Source organism: Phyllobates terribilis, unplaced genomic scaffold (genome assembly GCF_046119375.1).
Source record: "Phyllobates terribilis strain yellow unplaced genomic scaffold, ASM4611937v1 Scaffold_142__1_contigs__length_4687701, whole genome shotgun sequence".
NCBI classification, from domain to species: Eukaryota; Metazoa; Chordata; class Amphibia; order Anura; family Dendrobatidae; genus Phyllobates; species Phyllobates terribilis.
In genome coordinates this window covers 2188038-2206114 of record NW_027362902.1, presented here as the reverse complement: position 1 = coordinate 2206114, position 18077 = coordinate 2188038, and the positions used below count along the sequence as shown (strand labels likewise).

Below are 18077 nucleotides of genomic sequence, written 5' to 3'. Positions count from 1 at the left end.
TTCTGAACTCCTGCAAACAGATGATCTCCGACTTCTGGATCTTCAGGATTTCATAGAAAATGGCGTTGACCAGGTATGACAACGAGAAATGGTCCTTCTTCTCCTCAGAGACGTCGATACGGAAAGCATTCTTGACCCGGGGATCCCCGGTCCCAGCAAAACGAAGCTTGACACCCATGGTCGCTTCAGGAATCGCCTTCTCGTTTCCTCCTCACTCTCCCCCTATAGCAGCATCCAGCTTAAGCCACCGAAGTGGCGATGCTGGAAGGCCGAGGGCTAGTACACAAGGAACCTCTTGTCCAAACACTAGGTCTGAGCCAAAAGGCCGAGAAGCGATAACCAGAATTGGTTTCAAACTACGGAGCCACCCAAGGATCCTGAAAAGTCCATTTGTGGAGATGAGCTCCTGGACTCCCGTTAAGAAGACATGTTGTCAACCTCTAGATCCCTTACATGCCTGCACTTTTCGGCTTGCTGCTGCTGCAATCCACGCGTTTTAGATCTGCATAACTCCACCTCTTTAAACACAGCACCTTCACCCCCTGCTGTTCCCACCCGCCTCAACACCGTTGGAAGGGAGGAGAACCAATTAAGGCGGGGGGTGGGGTGGAACGAGCAGCTGTCTACCCTTAGCAGGAGGGCTCCTGATTACATACCTCTCCTGCTGCTGCTGCTGCTGGCTGTCCAGCAGCAGACTGAAGGTGGCTGCTGCTGTGCACAGGTATATAAAGGCTCAGAGCCTATTATGACACGCGCAGCCAGCGTTCCATTGCCACATTCCATCTACTGCAGGCAGGATACCTGGCTGGCTGAATGTCGCTGAGAAGCTCACAGAGACCGCCATAAGCAACAGTTTAACAGAATGCCACAGACTAATCAACCAAACTTTTTGGGTTGGGTTCTCTTTTATAGTCTGCAGGCATTAAATGAAAGAAGTCAGTGTTCCAGCAGAAGGAGACAACGTTTCAGAAAAGGCATTGTAGCAAACCAAAAAAGAAATTTTAAGCGCAGCAGAGTAACCAGCGCACATACCTGTTAGCTCAGGTGAGTTTAAAAGGCTGCTGTTGACAACAAGGGCATTTGCTAAATAGATGGTGTGTGTGCAACAATATACTGAAAGGTCAATTATATTGTGCAGCTTATCTCACCACCTGTAGTTATTTAGGTGAAAGCTCCAAAATGCTTGCCTAATATGTCTGTTTATCCAAAAGGAAGTAAAAAGGGAGAGCTAGAAAGATAGCATTGCATCACATTACATGGCAATGCAATGCACAGTTGCTGAAGTTGAACCAAAATGAGCTTGTAATCTGGCTTCTGCAACTTTGAACATGAAAAATCCAATGAGGAGAAGAAAAGCAAAGCCAAAGAGTCCATCCCAAAATCCGACAAACAAGCAAAATGAACAAAAAACATTGAATTCAATTCTTTCTGATTTTAGAAACTGCATTAAAGAAGGGGTGCACCGGTCCTGGAGATACTGCAATACCAGGTCAATGCGTGGAGTGGACAGAGCAAGCTCTTTTTCCATCTCCCTGTTCTAAAAATCCATTTAATATATGGTCCCCAGATAGGGGACGTATCAGATATTAAACTGATAAGAACAGATTTTTTTTTTTTTTTTTTTTTTTTTTTTTTTTAACCAAATCAGATAGGCCGGAGCATAAGCTCAATCAAATCGACTTACAAAAGCCTTTCATTGACACTTAGCCTTTCATCACACTTGGTATATAATCAAAAATAAAACCAAACCTTATCATCAGGTACATTATACACTACTAATTAAACTTTACCAAAAACCTCCACTTTTTAAACTTCCAGATCCCTTCAGCATCTATAATACTTCCACGTTCCTGATCCCAGAGGTATATTACATACATACGTGACAGAATCAATCTCAAACATTCATTAACTGACATTTTCTTCCTTTTAAAAACTAACAAATTCCTCGCATCCCACAAACTTTCAATTACACACACCACCAACAACCATAAAATCCTATCCTTAATTCTACTACATGCACCCATCCCAAACATAGCAAGTTTCCAATTAACATACTTTACACCCACCAATTCCTTGCAAAGTCCCCCTATACCCTTCCATACATCATATGCAAAATCACAATCCCATACCATATGTCTAACATGCTCTCTCAAACCACATCCATCCCTCGGGCATATGTGACACCCCAGGGGTCTGGTTGTCACAGTGATAGAGATATTACGTCTGAGAGCAGGTGGGAGGTCCTTTGGTCAGGGATCCTGTGCATGCCACACCTCCTGCCCAGCCTTGGGAGGGGAAGAACTTCCCCTGTATAAACCCGGGGCTGAGGCAGGGTTAGTGAGTCCAGGAAGAGTAGAGACAAGAGCAGCATAGGAAGCAGCAGAGTCACAAGGAGTCAGGGGCTGGCAGCTAAAGAGCTCGCCCTGACTAAGAAGATTCTTTACCGGACCCGGAGTCCGAGGCTGTGGGGACTAACTTCTACCCAGCAGCAGAATCCGTCAGGCAGGGGATTTCAGGTCCCCTGGCCCAGAAGCCCGAAGGCCCGGTCACACGCGTGGGACCAGCACCGCCATCGTGGAGCGGAAGCCATTAGAAGGCCCCGAGTCACCGGCCATACGGGTGAGCACCACACGGTACACTCAGGGACGTGGGCTACTTACATCAGCTTCTAGCAAGGTAGCCAGAAGAGTACAGTCAGCTTGGGAGGCCTACAACTACGCCTGGCCAGGGGAGATCCCATCTGCTCAAGGACTGACCAGGCCCCGTTCGCTAGCAAGTACTCCGGGAGGGTCTATCGTTGTTACCAGTAAAGACCCTGAACGCTACCATACCGTCTCTGAGTGGTTCCTGCTACCCCCATCATCCACGTCGGCTGCCCTGAGGCCATACCCCTCCCGTTGGGGGTTATACTATCACGCTGCACCATCCTTCCACCGGCCTCAGCGGTCTGCCCTGCAGCAGCAGCCCCCTGGCTGCATTCAACGGGTGGCGTAGTCATCAACCATTTTCTACCGCTAACAGACTGCCGTCCAGTTTGACTCCCTGGGCACGGACCGGGTCACCGCCACGAGACTACAACCCTAAACAGATCCGGCTTCAGGTAAGCTCCCGCGTGCGCAACGCAGCGCGACACAGGCCCAGGGGCGCGTCAACTTTGGCGTAGTCGGCAGGATCACGTGCCCGCAACCACCGGGTACTGCGTGCCTGAAAAGCAAAGACTGTTCAAACTTACCAGTGGTGAAGATTCCCGCCATCGGTGAAGATTCCCGCCATCCGGCGCCATCTTCAGCCTTCTTCCCGCCATCGGTGAAGTTTCCCGCCATCCGGCGCCATCTTCAGCCTTCTTCCCGCCATCCGTGGAGTTTTCCCGCCATTGGACGCCATCTTGAGGACGCCGCGCGGGAAGAAGAGGGGCGTGGACTCCGAAAGCGCGCGAGAACTGAAGCCCCGCCTCACGTCCGGACGTTGCGTAAGGTCCTGGAAGGAGCCCAGCAGACGCCGACGTCACAGGAGCGCGACGGAAGGTCCTCAACCCTGACGATCCACTGCGGAGCCGCGGCCTACGGAACAGGATCATCGCAAGGTAGGCCACGGTCCACTAGGGGGGAGGAAGATGTCGGATACGGAGGAGAGCTCCACTGCCTCAACCCCCGCCAGCGCTACCGCTGTTGCAGTTATGCCCTTCACCATGCCCTATATCCCGGGAGCAGCTTGGCTACCCCAGTACTCAGGGGAGTCACATACCCTGCATGACTTTAGAGAAAAGCTGGATAGCCTCTTCCAGGTGTACCCCCTCACAGAAGAGCAAAAAGTGAGCATCCTGGTGGCCCAACTAACTGGGGCAGCCAAAAGGGAAGTAAAATCCTGGCCACCTGGGAGGAAGACTGTCGCAGGGATACTAACCCGGCTGAAGGACACCTTTGATACCCGCACCTCAGCCGAGATTAAACTTAGATTCTACGGGTGCAAGCAGCGAGCGCATGAGAGTATAAGGGACTATGCACTCAACCTACAAGAGGCCCTGAGGGCCATTAAGCAGACCGACCCTAATGGATTGGGAAACGAGGACAGGCTGTTGACCGAACAATTTATAGAGGGTTTATATTGCAATGCCCACCGCACCCAGTTGCGGGCAATGGCCTTACAGGACCCTCATCTAGAATTTGCACAGTTCAAGGACAGAGCCATCCGGGTGCTCCGAGAACCGGCACCAGGTGGCGTTGTGACCCACAGAGGCCCCACTACCACTTACTACCAGGAGGCGGCGCCCTTGTCAGCAGGGCCTGTGGGAGCTGATGCGCAGGCTTTGGACAATGACCCGGCTCCAGACCTACACCATCAGGTCCAAGAGCTAGTTAAAAGCGTTGCTGCGCTAACCCGAACTGTGCAGTCTTTACAGGTTTCCACTCCAGGGAAGATCCAGCTGGCATCCGGACCGGAGGACATCCCGTGGCGTCGACCAAGGAGGACCCCACCGGCCAGAGGAAGGCCCAGTGACCGATACAGCGAGGACGGACGACCCATCTGCCGCCGCTGCAATCAACCCGGACATATGGAAAGGTACTGTTCTTTAAACGGGCACAACCTGGGGTAGAGGGCCAACCCCCAGGAAAAAGATCACCAGGCCCATCGAACTGGCGCGACAGATATGTGGGAGGACGTCCAGTCTTGCCTGTGGTACTGGATGGCATTCCCATGAGTGCCCTACTGGACACCGGGTCACAGGTCACCACCATCCCGTACGTGCTCTTCAAGCAGTACTGGAATGACTCGGATATTACCCGCTACCCTGACGACGACTTGAGTATCATCGCCAGCAATGGTCAGCCCGTGCCACAGATCGGATTTAAAGAGGTGACCATCAAAATTGGTAGAGTCGAACTGGCCGCACAGGGACTGATCATTGTAGATATTGACAAACATGAGAGTCACCCAAAAATAACTCTAGGAACTAATGTAATTGAAAATTGTCTTGCAGAGGTGATTTTCCTTTTACAGCAGGTTGCCAAGAATGCCAGCTCCGGCGAGCAGCGGGTGCTCCAGAAAGAGATCCGGGCACTGATGCAACGGCAACAAGTGGAACTCTCCGGCGGTGAGATTGGTAGCGTAAGAATGTGTGACCCTTTTCCTATTGCCATGCCCCCAAAAAGTGAAATGATGATTTGGTGCCGGGCAGCTATTGGTCTGAGAGGTAGAGATTACCAGGCAATGGTAGAACCAGTTTACTCAGACAGTAGGCCCACCATTTTGACAGCACGGGGGGTGGTCAATGTACGCCATGGGAGGGTGCCCGTTCGCATAATAAATATCGGGGAGAGGGAAGTGTACCTGCCCCGGTATGCCACGCTAGCCAAATTATATACCACTAATCAAAATTCTATACAATCTGTGGAACCCTTGCCTCCATCTCACCCGGAGGAAGGTAACGGCTCTAAGAAAGACATGGAGGACTGGTGTCAGCAACTACATCTGGGTACTGACTCCACTCCCTCACACCAGAAACAAGGAGTCTATCGGGTGGTTCAAGAGTATGAGAGAGTGTTTAGTAAACACCCGTTAGACTTCGGGCGAGTCAAGGGGGTAGAACACCGCATCCCCACGGGAGATCATCCTCCCATAAAAGAGAGGTATCGACCCGTACCCCCTGCACATTACCAACACGCCAAGGGGATGCTTAGAGACATGAAGGAGGCTGGGGTAATCCGGGATAGCTGTAGCCCCTGGGCAGCCCCACTAGTTTTAGTCAAAAAGAAAGACAACACCATGAGGATGTGTGTAGATTACCGGAAAATCAACCGTATCACACACAAGGATGCGTACCCCTTACCAAGGATAGAGGAGTCATTGGCTGCTTTAAGATCTGCTAACTTCTTCTCTACCTTGGATCTCACTAGCGGGTACTGGCAGGTTCCTGTAGCAGAGGCGGACCGGGAGAAGACCGCATTCACCACCCCGATGGGACTTAGCGAGTTCACCTGCATGCCGTTCGGACTCTGCAACGCCCCAGGAACCTTCCAACGATTAATGGAGTGCTGTCTGGGCCACAGAAACTTCGAGACGGTCCTGTTGTACCTGGACGATGTCATCGTATACTCCAAAACTTATGAGGACCACCTGAAACACCTGGCGGAGGTGTTCGAAGCTCTGGCGAGTTACGGCCTAAAGGTGAAACCCTCCAAGTGTCACCTCCTGAAACCAAAGGTGCAATACCTGGGACACGTGGTGAGCGCTGACGGAGTGGCTCCCGACCCCGATAAGATCACCGCAATTAAGGGATGGCCAAGCCCCTCCAGCGTAAAAGAAGTGCGGCAGTTCCTAGGGTTGGTAGGCTACTACCGAAGGTTTATTCCCGGTTTCACCAAAAAGGCAGCACCTATGCAGGACCTCCTGATAGGCCAGTCCCGGAAGGCCAAGAACCAGAAGCCGCCCTTCAAATGGGAAGAGCTAGAAGAAGAGTCCTTCCGCCAGCTGAAGATGGCCCTCACGGGGGATGAAATCTTGGCGTACCCGGACTATAGCCAGCCCTTCATCCTCTACACCGACGCCAGTAACATCGGGCTAGGAGCCGTACTGTCCCAGATTCAGCAGGGGAGAGAACGAGTAATCTCCTATGCCAGCCGAAAACTGCGACCCACCGAAAGGAACCCCGAAAATTACAGCTCATTTAAGCTAGAGTTCCTGGCCGTGGTATGGGCAGTCACCGAGCGCTTTAGGCATTACCTCGCTTCTTCCCGGTTCACCGTATACACGGATAACAACCCGCTGACACACCTGGACACGGCAAGACTCGGTGCCCTGGAGCAGAGGTGGATGGCCCGTCTGTCCAACTACGAGTTCACAATTAAATACCGGGCAGGGCGCTCCAATACCAACGCGGACGCCCTGTCCAGGATGCCCAACCTGCCGGACGGAGGAGAAGATCCGGAGGGACTGGAAGAAGTTGAACTCCCTGCGTTCCACCGTCATGGGACTATCCAGTATTCCCACCGGGTAAGGAGTAAGCAGGCTGCTACGTTGAACCCCTTACCTCACTACAACTGGGCGGAAACGCAAGACAGCGACCCTGCCGTCCGACTGGTGAAGGAGATGCTGACTCGCCCGGAGGCTAGCCTGGAATCAGACGCTCCAGAGGAAGCCAAACAACTATGGGCAGAGAAGAGTCGACTGTTCCTTTACAAGGGGAAGTTGTGCCGCAGAATGGTTAACTCCAGGACGCATGAACTACTCTGGCAAGTAGTGGTGCCACGAAGAGACGCAGCCATGGTGATGGAGGCATACCACGACGGAGCTGGACACTTCGGGTGGAAAAAGCTGGAGTTCCTGCTGCGCGAGCGGTTCCACTGGGTAGGCATGAGGGGAACCATCGAGAAGTGGTGCAGAGACTGTGGCCCGTGCAATCTGAGAAGGAAGGACCGGGCCAGCCAGAAGACTCCCCTGCAGTCCATCGTCACCCGGCAACCGTTGGAACTGGTAGCCTTGGATCATGTAAAACTGACCCCCAGCAGAAGTGGCTACGTCTACGCGTTAACCATCGTGGATCATTACTCCCGGTTTCTGGTTGTCGTCCCCGTCAAGGACTTAACGGCTCGAACAGCAGCTAGAGCCTTCCAGCAGCACTTTTGCCGTCCACACGGGTACCCGGACCAAGTGCTGACGGACCAGGGACCTGCCTTTGAAGCGGAGGTCTTCCAGGAATTCTGCAATCTGTATGGCTGCCGGAAGATAAGGACGACACCCTACCATCCGCAAACTAATGGACTTTGTGAGAAAATGAACCAGGTGGTAATGGATCTTCTAAAAACGTTGCCCCTGGAAGAACGCAGTCTGTGGCCTGAGAAGTTGCCCGATCTGGTGGACCTATACAACCACATCCCGGTAGGTTCCACCAACTGTACCCCGGCTTACCTAATGAGGGCAAGACCTGGTAAGTTACCTGTTGACCTGGAAATGGGAGTCCTGACGCCCGAGGACACTTCACCAGAAACGGACTGGGACACAGAGAGGCAGCAGCAGTACCGGAAAGTACAGGAGAGCGTGGAGCGAAGTCTCTGTCAGGCTAGGGAAAGACAAGAGAAGACTTACAACCAGTATGCTCCCGCTGTTCCCCTGGTACCCGGAGAGCAGGTCTTGAAGAGGAAGAGACGGCTCCACAAGTTGGACGACCAGTGGGAGAAGGACCCGTACACCGTACTGCCCTCAAGCCACGAGAACCCGAAGGTCTGTACCATCAGTAAAGACGGAGGGGAAACCACAGCCATTGTATCCCGGGACCACCTGAAGAAGTGCCCCGAACAACTGAGGAACCCTGAGGAGGAACAGGAAGACCATCGACCCGTGGAAGAAAGGGAAGATATGGTTAGTACCGTGCTCGGGGACTTCCCTCGGTCTTGGACTCAAGTCAATGGTGCAGTTGTGGTACCCGTACTCACCTTCCTCCAACCATCATCCCAAGAACCTACGGAGCAACGGGTAGAGCTGGAAGAGCAGCCGGTCCAGGAGGCAGAAGACTCCACCCAAGCGGAACAGGAGAATCCACCCTCTGCTTATAGTGAGCCTGCCGTACCCCTAGTGAGACAAAGAGCCGGTAGACAGCTGCCCAGTTTACCCTTGACAGCTCCTACACCCTGTAGTTCAGGGCCAGACAGTCAGCTCCGTAGGTCCACTAGGGCCACTAGAGGCCAGTTACCCGCACGTTGGAGGATCTAAATGTTTAAGTTGTTTTACAATGTTTACCTGTTTATTGTTGCTTGTGTGTAATTTTGTGTTTCTAGTTGTTTTTAGGAGTCTTCGGTGGATTTACCGGGAATCCTTTGTATATAGTTGGAGCGTAACCCAGGATGGACTAGAGACTGTTAAGGACTCGGGGTAGGACAGACCCCTACCTGGTTACGTCTCCTTGTGTTGGTGAAATGGACACCTTTGCTTTTCTTCAAAGACTGCACCCGGTTGCGGACATCCGTGACCATCTTATTGTGTTTCCTTATTGTATTTTATTGTTCTTTGATATACCTTGTTATATTTTTCTAAAAAGTGTTTAGTCCCGGAGTACTAAATTTCACTAGGGGGGAGTGTGACACCCCAGGGGTCTGGTTGTCACAGTGATAGAGATATTACGTCTGAGAGCAGGTGGGAGGTCCTTTGGTCAGGGATCCTGTGCATGCCACACCTCCTGCCCAGCCTTGGGAGGGGAAGAACTTCCCCTGTATAAACCCGGGGCTGAGGCAGGGTTAGTGAGTCCAGGAAGAGTAGAGACAAGAGCAGCATAGGAAGCAGCAGAGTCACAAGGAGTCAGGGGCTGGCAGCTAAAGAGCTCGCCCTGACTAAGAAGATTCTTTACCGGACCCGGAGTCCGAGGCTGTGGGGACTAACTTCTACCCAGCAGCAGAATCCGTCAGGCAGGGGATTTCAGGTCCCCTGGCCCAGAAGCCTGAAGGCCCGGTCACACGCGTGGGACCAGCACCGCCATCGTGGAGCGGAAGCCATTAGAAGGCCCCGAGTCACCGGCCATACGGGTGAGCACCACACGGTACACTCAGGGACGTGGGCTACTTACATCAGCTTCTAGCAAGGTAGCCAGAAGAGTACAGTCAGCTTGGGAGGCCTACAACTACGCCTGGCCAGGGGAGATCCCATCTGCTCAAGGACTGACCAGGCCCCGTTCGCTAGCAAGTACTCCGGGAGGGTCTATCGTTGTTACCAGTAAAGACCCTGAACGCTACCATACCGTCTCTGAGTGGTTCCTGCTACCCCCATCATCCACGTCGGCTGCCCTGAGGCCATACCCCTCCCGTTGGGGGTTATACTATCACGCTGCACCATCCTTCCACCGGCCTCAGCGGTCTGCCCTGCAGCAGCAGCCCCCTGGCTGCATTCAACGGGTGGCGTAGTCATCAACCATTTTCTACCGCTAACAGACTGCCGTCCAGTTTGACTCCCTGGGCACGGACCGGGTCACCGCCACGAGACTACAACCCTAAACAGATCCGGCTTCGGGTAAGCTCCCGCGTGCGCAACGCAGCGCGACACAGGCCCAGGGGCGCGTCACATACCTCAGATTTAACTAAATCCCTCTTCTTTTGCACATCTCTAACAGGCAAAATGTCATGCAATATCATCCAAGCGATATCTCTCTGTCTGTTAGTCACACCATCTATACTTAATTTTCTCCACATCTCGGTTACTTCCTCCCCTCTCAACCCATTGATATTACATACCACCTCACGCTCACGCACCATCCTAATGACTTTCTTCTTTTGCCTAAAATCACTCATGTTAACGGACAACAAATCATACTTCCTTACAAATTTCTCAACACAACCATACCATACAGGACACTTAAAAGCAACAGGCACTCTAGCATCCCTTTTGACCCACTTTAAGCCATAAAGCATCCATCCAGCCGAATACTTCATCATATAAGCACACTTATTACTTTTCCCTAGAACCACCACCACCATTTTCACGTAACTAATCCCTAAAAAGAAATCAATATTTGGAAAATCCAAACCACCATTTACACATAACTTATAGACATATTCCCGTTTCAATTTCTCCATGCGACTTCCCCAAAGAAAATTAAAGATGAATTTCTCAGTTTTCCTAATTTTCTTAAAAGCAGCAGGATATACATTCGCAACAAACAACAAAATAGGCAAAATAACCGCCTTAATAATCAGAACTTTCCCAGTCAGAGTTAATTCTCTCATTCGCCAAAAAATCAACTTGCGCACCACTCTCACCCCACAATCTTCCCAACTCTCATTTCCTTTCAAATCATCATTAAACTTAATCCCAAGCACCTTTATTGCACCATCCTCACACCTCACACCATCCATCCGTACATTCCTCTCACCAAAACATTTAAAGGAACTCTTAGTCCAATTGACCTTAAAAGCTGAGACACTACAAAACAAACTTAATATCAACCTTGCCCTACTCATCGCAGCCATATTCCCACTCACAATCACTACATCATCCATGTAACCTAGAATTCTCACATCCTTTCCATTACTCCCAGGAATCATCACACCTCTCATAACCTTATCCTTCCTAACCATACACATCAACACTTCAATCACACTAATAAACAAAAAAGGGGACATAGGGCACCCCTGACGCACTCCTGATTTAATTCTCACTTTCTCACTCAACCACCCATTCACCAAAAATTCACTTGAAACATTACAATACAAACTCCTAACACAGTTTACAAAATTCCTGGAATAACCCATCTTAGACAAAACCTTAAACATAAAGCTATGTGACACACGGTCAAAAGCTTTTTCAAAATCAACCGAAAACAACAAACATTTCTGCTTACGACTCATACAATCCCCAATCACATCACGCAACAACACCAAATTTTCAGTCATACTTCTCCCAGGCACTGCACACACTTGGTCTTCATCCACCAGACCGCCAATCACTTCCCGCATCCGGCTAGCCAACAATTTACTAAACACCTTATAGTCTGCATTCAAAAGGGTGATTGGCCTCCAATTCCCCAAATCCTTTTTATCACCTTTCTTATGAACCAAAACCACCACCCCATCTCTCATAGATTCACTCAACATATTCTCCGTGAACATATACTGGCACACCTCCAATAAGTCATTTCCCATCGTGTCCCATTCCTTAACATATAACTCCACGGGCAGTCCATCCTTCCCAGGTGTTTTATTCTTACTCGCAGACATCACCACTTTTTTAACTTCATCCAACACAATTACATCATCCAATATTTCACGTTCATCCTCACCCAAACAACCTTCTAAACACCCCAAAGCATCAGTCAACATCCTATCATCAACCCATTTTTCCCCATACAACTCCTTATAAAACAACACCACCTCCTGCATCACATCCTTCCCACTCACACACACCCCATCACCATTCACCACCTCATCCATATCTACTTTCTTCCCAAAAACTTTTTTGAAAAAAAACCTTGTGCATTTCTCATTTTTCTCCAAATGTTCAATCTTAGAACGGTAAATAATTTCTTTCCCTTTACCCTCAATATATTTCTTAATCTCTTCTTTCACTTGACACATCAAAACATCCACATCCACTCCAATCATCCTTAACATCCTCAGCCACTCCAGTCTAGAGCTTAAATCATTAAATTTTGCTCTATTCATTGCTGCTTTCCTCCTGCCCCTTTTTCTAAAGAAAAAAACAATCTCACTCTTCATCCAGTCCCACCACTCAAGCACATTCCTGAAATCACTTTTTTTTTCCCTCCACCTAACATACATTCGCCTAAAATCACGCATGATCCTATTATCTTCCAGCAAACGCACATTAAGTTTCCACACGCCACCACCATATACAAAGGAAATCTTACCTTCTAGACGTGCCCTCAAACACACATGGTCAGAGAAGGGAACATCTTCCTGCTGGAAATTCCTACAAATAACATTTTGTGAAGAAAAGAAGATACGGTCTATTCTAGACTCTATGCCTCCCCTGTCGGCCTTATAGGTCGCAGGAGGTGGATTACCTAAAAAAACTTCCGCAGCATCCTGTAAGGAAAAATCCGCCACAAGACTCTTGAGTCTTTTACCTGTAACATCCATCTTATCCCCCTCCGTCACACAATTGAAATCTCCAACAAAAATTATTGGCATTTTGCCAGATAAAAAAAAACATAATTTCTCAAAAATTTCCAGCCTCTCCCCTTTATCTATTGGTGCATACATATTTACCACCCTAACCCTCCACCCCCTACAATTTAACTCACATATTACACACCTCCCCGCCTCCACCACCATGTAACTTTCTATCTTAACACTATAACCCTTCACCAAAACACCTACCCCACAATTTTTATTACATACAGAACCAGACCACACACTTTGACCTAAAGGCCATGCATTTTCACTTAAGGGATCGGAGATCCCACACTCCTGGACACAGTATACGTCCGCATCCAAGTTGCTCAAGTAGTCCAAAATTGCCACTCTTCTCGACTCAGATTTAATCAGCCGAACATTTAGCGACAAGATGCTGAGAGCAACTTGGGCACCCATCTATTAATTTGATGTGGCAGGTCACGACAACATGCCCACCTGTACATCATCCTAACCCTTCTGGGGGTAGGACGCTGGACGTGCAGATATCGTAGTTTGTGCCTTCCCCCAAAAAAGATACATCTTGGGGATCGGATGCAGTAGGGTACACCCGGGCTGGACTCACACTGCAGTCACTTAAAGGGGAAAAGGATGGCTCAGTTTTCTTCTTTTTCTTCACTGAAGCGCCTCCATCTTCATCTGAACTATAATCCCGCCGCTGGGGGTCAAAGTCCCCCTGACCTCCCTCCTCCTCAAGGTCAGAAACGACATCGCTCCAGGCCACATGCGGTGTTCTGGTCAGATCAGACTCCTCTTCCCCCTGCAATGTAACCATCATGTCTGGAATTTCAGCCTCCAGATCCTCCACCGGGGCCACTTCCATGCCTATACGATCATCAGTTATCGTCTCAGACTCACTGACATCTGAAGCCACAGACGCGGCCCTCTGCACCGGTGGCTCAGGTGCCAGCTCCATATTTCCTCTTACATTCACACGAACCAGTTCTGGAAAAGCAACCCGAGCCTCCTCCTCATCCAGGAAAGCCAGAGTAGATATCGGAGCAGTCGGAGTTGGAGCAGTCGGAGTTGTAGCTGTGGGTGCAGGAGATTCATTTCTTCTCCTTCCCCTTCCCGCTGCCCCCGCATATGAACCAGGATGGAATATACAGTCTCTGAAGGCATGCCCCTTCTCTCCGCAGAGGTTACAGACTATTTCATTTTTGCAATTATTGGAAGAATGACCCACCTCATTGCACTTCCTGCAAATAATCTGTCTGATGTCGCATGCTTCCTGAGTATGGCCATACCTCCTACAATGACGACAAAACCTGGGCGCATTGGGGAAGAACAGGTAACCCCGCTCACTCCCAATGGAAAAATTTGATGGAGGATAATGTATACCCCCTGGTTCATCAGGACTTTCCCGGAACTTGACCATGAAACGATATTTACCGGTCCATAGTTCCTCCTCATTCATGACTTTTACTGCCACCTTGGTAATATAGCAGTGCCTATTTAGAAAGGCATAAATCAAAGCCAAGTCCACATGTGGGTTGTACATGAAAACAGTCAGAGGTACCTCTTTGGAGCAATACAAGATGACAAAAGTCAGCCCATCCAAATATTGATTGTCCAGATTCTTTTTCAAACAATCATAGAAATTGTTGCAAACAGCCATAGAAGTAAATACAAGATTATACTTGCTTTTGAATTGCTGGAGGCACAAGATTTCTTCCTTCTTCACTTCAAGGAGTCCAAACAAAATCTCCTTCACCACGAAGCTGAGGGTAAAGATTCCTTCTTTGCCTTCTTCCACATCAATCTGGATTCCAAACTTCACTCGAGCCTCACCGGGCCCAGCGTATCGAATGCGTCCCATTATCGATAGTCGTGTCTACTGGCCAACTCCTTATAGCAGCAAGTGGCTTAAGCCATAAAATGGCGATGCCACAGGGCCAAGAGTTAACGCACAGACAGCCAAATGACTAGACCCATTACAGATCTGAGCCAAAAGGCCGAGAAGCGATAACCAGAATTGGTTTCAAACTACGGAGCCACCCAAGGATCCTGAAAAGTCCATTTGTGGAGATGAGCTCCTGGACTCCCGTTAAGAAGACATGTTGTCAACCTCTAGATCCCTTACATGCCTGCACTTTTCGGCTTGCTGCTGCTGCAATCCACGCGTTTTAGATCTGCATAACTCCACCTCTTTAAACACAGCACCTTCACCCCCTGCTGTTCCCACCCGCCTCAACACCGTTGGAAGGGAGGAGAACCAATTAAGGCGGGGGGTGGGGTGGAACGAGCAGCTGTCTACCCTTAGCAGGAGGGCTCCTGATTACATACCTCTCCTGCTGCTGCTGCTGCTGGCTGTCCAGCAGCAGACTGAAGGTGGCTGCTGCTGTGCACAGGTATATAAAGGCTCAGAGCCTATTATGACACGCGCAGCCAGCGTTCCATTGCCACATTCCATCTACTGCAGGCAGGATACCTGGCTGGCTGAATGTCGCTGAGAAGCTCACAGAGACCGCCATAAGCAACAGTTTAACAGAATGCCACAGACTAATCAACCAAACTTTTTGGGTTGGGTTCTCTTTTATAGTCTGCAGGCATTAAATGAAAGAAGTCAGTGTTCCAGCAGAAGGAGACAACGTTTCAGAAAAGGCATTGTAGCAAACCAAAAAAGAAATTTTAAGCGCAGCAGAGTAACCAGCGCACATACCTGTTAGCTCAGGTGAGTTTAAAAGGCTGCTGTTGATAACAAGGGCATTTGCTAAATAGATGGTGTGTGTGCAACAATATACTGAAAGGTCAATTATATTGTGCAGCTTATCTCACCACCTGTAGTTATTTAGGTGAAAGCTCCAAAATGCTTGCCTAATATGTCTGTTTATCCAAAAGGAAGTAAAAAGGGAGAGCTAGAAAGATAGCATTGCATCACATTACATGGCAATGCAATGCACAGTTGCTGAAGTTGAACCAAAATGAGCTTGTAATCTGGCTTCTGCAACTTTGAACATGAAAAATCCAATGAGGAGAAGAAAAGCAAAGCCAAAGAGTCCATCCCAAAATCCGACAAACAAGCAAAATGAACAAAAAACATTGAATTCAATTCTTTCTGATTTTAGAAACTGCATTAAAGAAGGGGTGCACCGGTCCTGGAGATACTGCAATACCAGGTCAATGCGTGGAGTGGACAGAGCAAGCTCTTTTTCCATCTCCCTGTTCTAAAAATCCATTTAATATATGGTCCCCAGATAGGGGACGTATCAGATATTAAACTGATAAGAACAGATACTACACTTGATCTTAGCCAAAAGGCCGAGAAGCGATAACCAGAATTGGTTTCAAACTACGGAGCCACCCAAGGATCCTGAAAAGTCCATTTGTGGAGATGAGCTCCTGGACTCCCGTTAAGAAGACATGTTGTCAACCTCTAGATCCCTTACATGCCTGCACTTTTCGGCTTGCTGCTGCTGCAATCCACGCGTTTTAGATCTGCATAACTCCACCTCTTTAAACACAGCACCTTCACCCCCTGCTGTTCCCACCCGCCTCAACACCGTTGGAAGGGAGGAGAACCAATTAAGGCGGGGGGTGGGGTGGAACGAGCAGCTGTCTACCCTTAGCAGGAGGGCTCCTGATTACATACCTCTCCTGCTGCTGCTGCTGCTGGCTGTCCAGCAGCAGACTGAAGGTGGCTGCTGCTGTGCACAGGTATATAAAGGCTCAGAGCCTATTATGACACGCGCAGCCAGCGTTCCATTGCCACATTCCATCTACTGCAGGCAGGATACCTGGCTGGCTGAATGTCGCTGAGAAGCTCACAGAGACCGCCATAAGCAACAGTTTAACAGAATGCCACAGACTAATCAACCAAACTTTTTGGGTTGGGTTCTCTTTTATAGTCTGCAGGCATTAAATGAAAGAAGTCAGTGTTCCAGCAGAAGGAGACAACGTTTCAGAAAAGGCATTGTAGCAAACCAAAAAAGAAATTTTAAGCGCAGCAGAGTAACCAGCGCACATACCTGTTAGCTCAGGTGAGTTTAAAAGGCTGCTGTTGATAACAAGGGCATTTGCTAAATAGATGGTGTGTGTGCAACAATATACTGAAAGGTCAATTATATTGTGCAGCTTATCTCACCACCTGTAGTTATTTAGGTGAAAGCTCCAAAATGCTTGCCTAATATGTCTGTTTATCCAAAAGGAAGTAAAAAGGGAGAGCTAGAAAGATAGCATTGCATCACATTACATGGCAATGCAATGCACAGTTGCTGAAGTTGAACCAAAATGAGCTTGTAATCTGGCTTCTGCAACTTTGAACATGAAAAATCCAATGAGGAGAAGAAAAGCAAAGCCAAAGAGTCCATCCCAAAATCCGACAAACAAGCAAAATGAACAAAAAACATTGAATTCAATTCTTTCTGATTTTAGAAACTGCATTAAAGAAGGGGTGCACCGGTCCTGGAGATACTGCAATACCAGGTCAATGCGTGGAGTGGACAGAGCAAGCTCATTTTCCATCTCCCTGTTCTAAAAATCCATTTAATATATGGTCCCCAGATAGGGGACGTATCAGATATTAAACTGATAAGAACAGATACTACACTTGATCTTAGCCAAAAGGCCGAGAAGCGATAACCAGAATTGGTTTCAAACTACGGAGCCACCCAAGGATCCTGAAAAGTCCATTTGTGGAGATGAGCTCCTGGACTCCCGTTAAGAAGACATGTTGTCAACCTCTAGATCCCTTACATGCCTGCACTTTTCGGCTTGCTGCTGCTGCAATCCACGCGTTTTAGATCTGCATAACTCCACCTCTTTAAACACAGCACCTTCACCCCCTGCTGTTCCCACCCGCCTCAACACCGTTGGAAGGGAGGAGAACCAATTAAGGCGGGGGGTGGGGTGGAACGAGCAGCTGTCTACCCTTAGCAGGAGGGCTCCTGATTACATACCTCTCCTGCTGCTGCTGCTGCTGGCTGTCCAGCAGCAGACTGAAGGTGGCTGCTGCTGTGCACAGGTGTAGTGCCGGCGTCCCTGCCCTCTGCTAGGCAGGGACGCTGCTCCCCTCACCGCTCTGCTCCGTGCCCGGCATCTTCCCCCCGCTCTGCTGTCAGCGCGCGCTCCGTCCCGGCGTCCTCCTCCTGCTCTGCTCTCAGCGCGCGCTCCTTCCCGGCCCCTGTGCTTAGGGCGCGCGCGCGCGCGCTCCCCTCCTCTTAAAGGGGCCGCGCGCGCCGCCCTAAAGAGTCCCCGGCCAATGGACGGAGGACTTCATCATATATAAGGCACCTCCTCCAAAATGGAGGTGCCCGAGCAATGTTGTTTGCACCTGTGTCTCACCTGTGCTTCAGCCCTCAGGTCCCGTTGCCAGTTACCTGCCAGTTTCCTGCTAGTTACCTGCCAGTTACCTGCCTGATTCCTGCCTGAATACTTGTTACCTGTCTGCCAGTCTGAGGTCCGACGGTCTGCCTTACTACTCCTGTCAGTCTGTCTAAAGGACCA

General features: G+C 49.6%; 3 non-coding genes across 3 annotated transcripts; all 3 read right to left on the bottom strand.

The window, feature by feature from the left end:
* Positions 1–1452: 1452 nt before the first annotated feature.
* On the bottom strand, positions 1453–1650 carry LOC141206315 (U2 spliceosomal RNA). The gene has a single exon (XR_012276950.1). It is a non-coding gene; the product is annotated as a U2 spliceosomal RNA (small nuclear RNA).
* A 14064-nt stretch (positions 1651–15714) lies between these two features.
* On the bottom strand, positions 15715–15905 carry LOC141205588 (U2 spliceosomal RNA). The gene has a single exon (XR_012276271.1). It is a non-coding gene; the product is annotated as a U2 spliceosomal RNA (small nuclear RNA).
* Positions 15906–17020: 1115 nt separating this feature from the next.
* LOC141206044 (U2 spliceosomal RNA) lies at positions 17021–17211 on the bottom strand. Its single transcript, XR_012276710.1, has one exon. It is a non-coding gene; the product is annotated as a U2 spliceosomal RNA (small nuclear RNA).
* Positions 17212–18077: the final 866 nt, after the last annotated feature.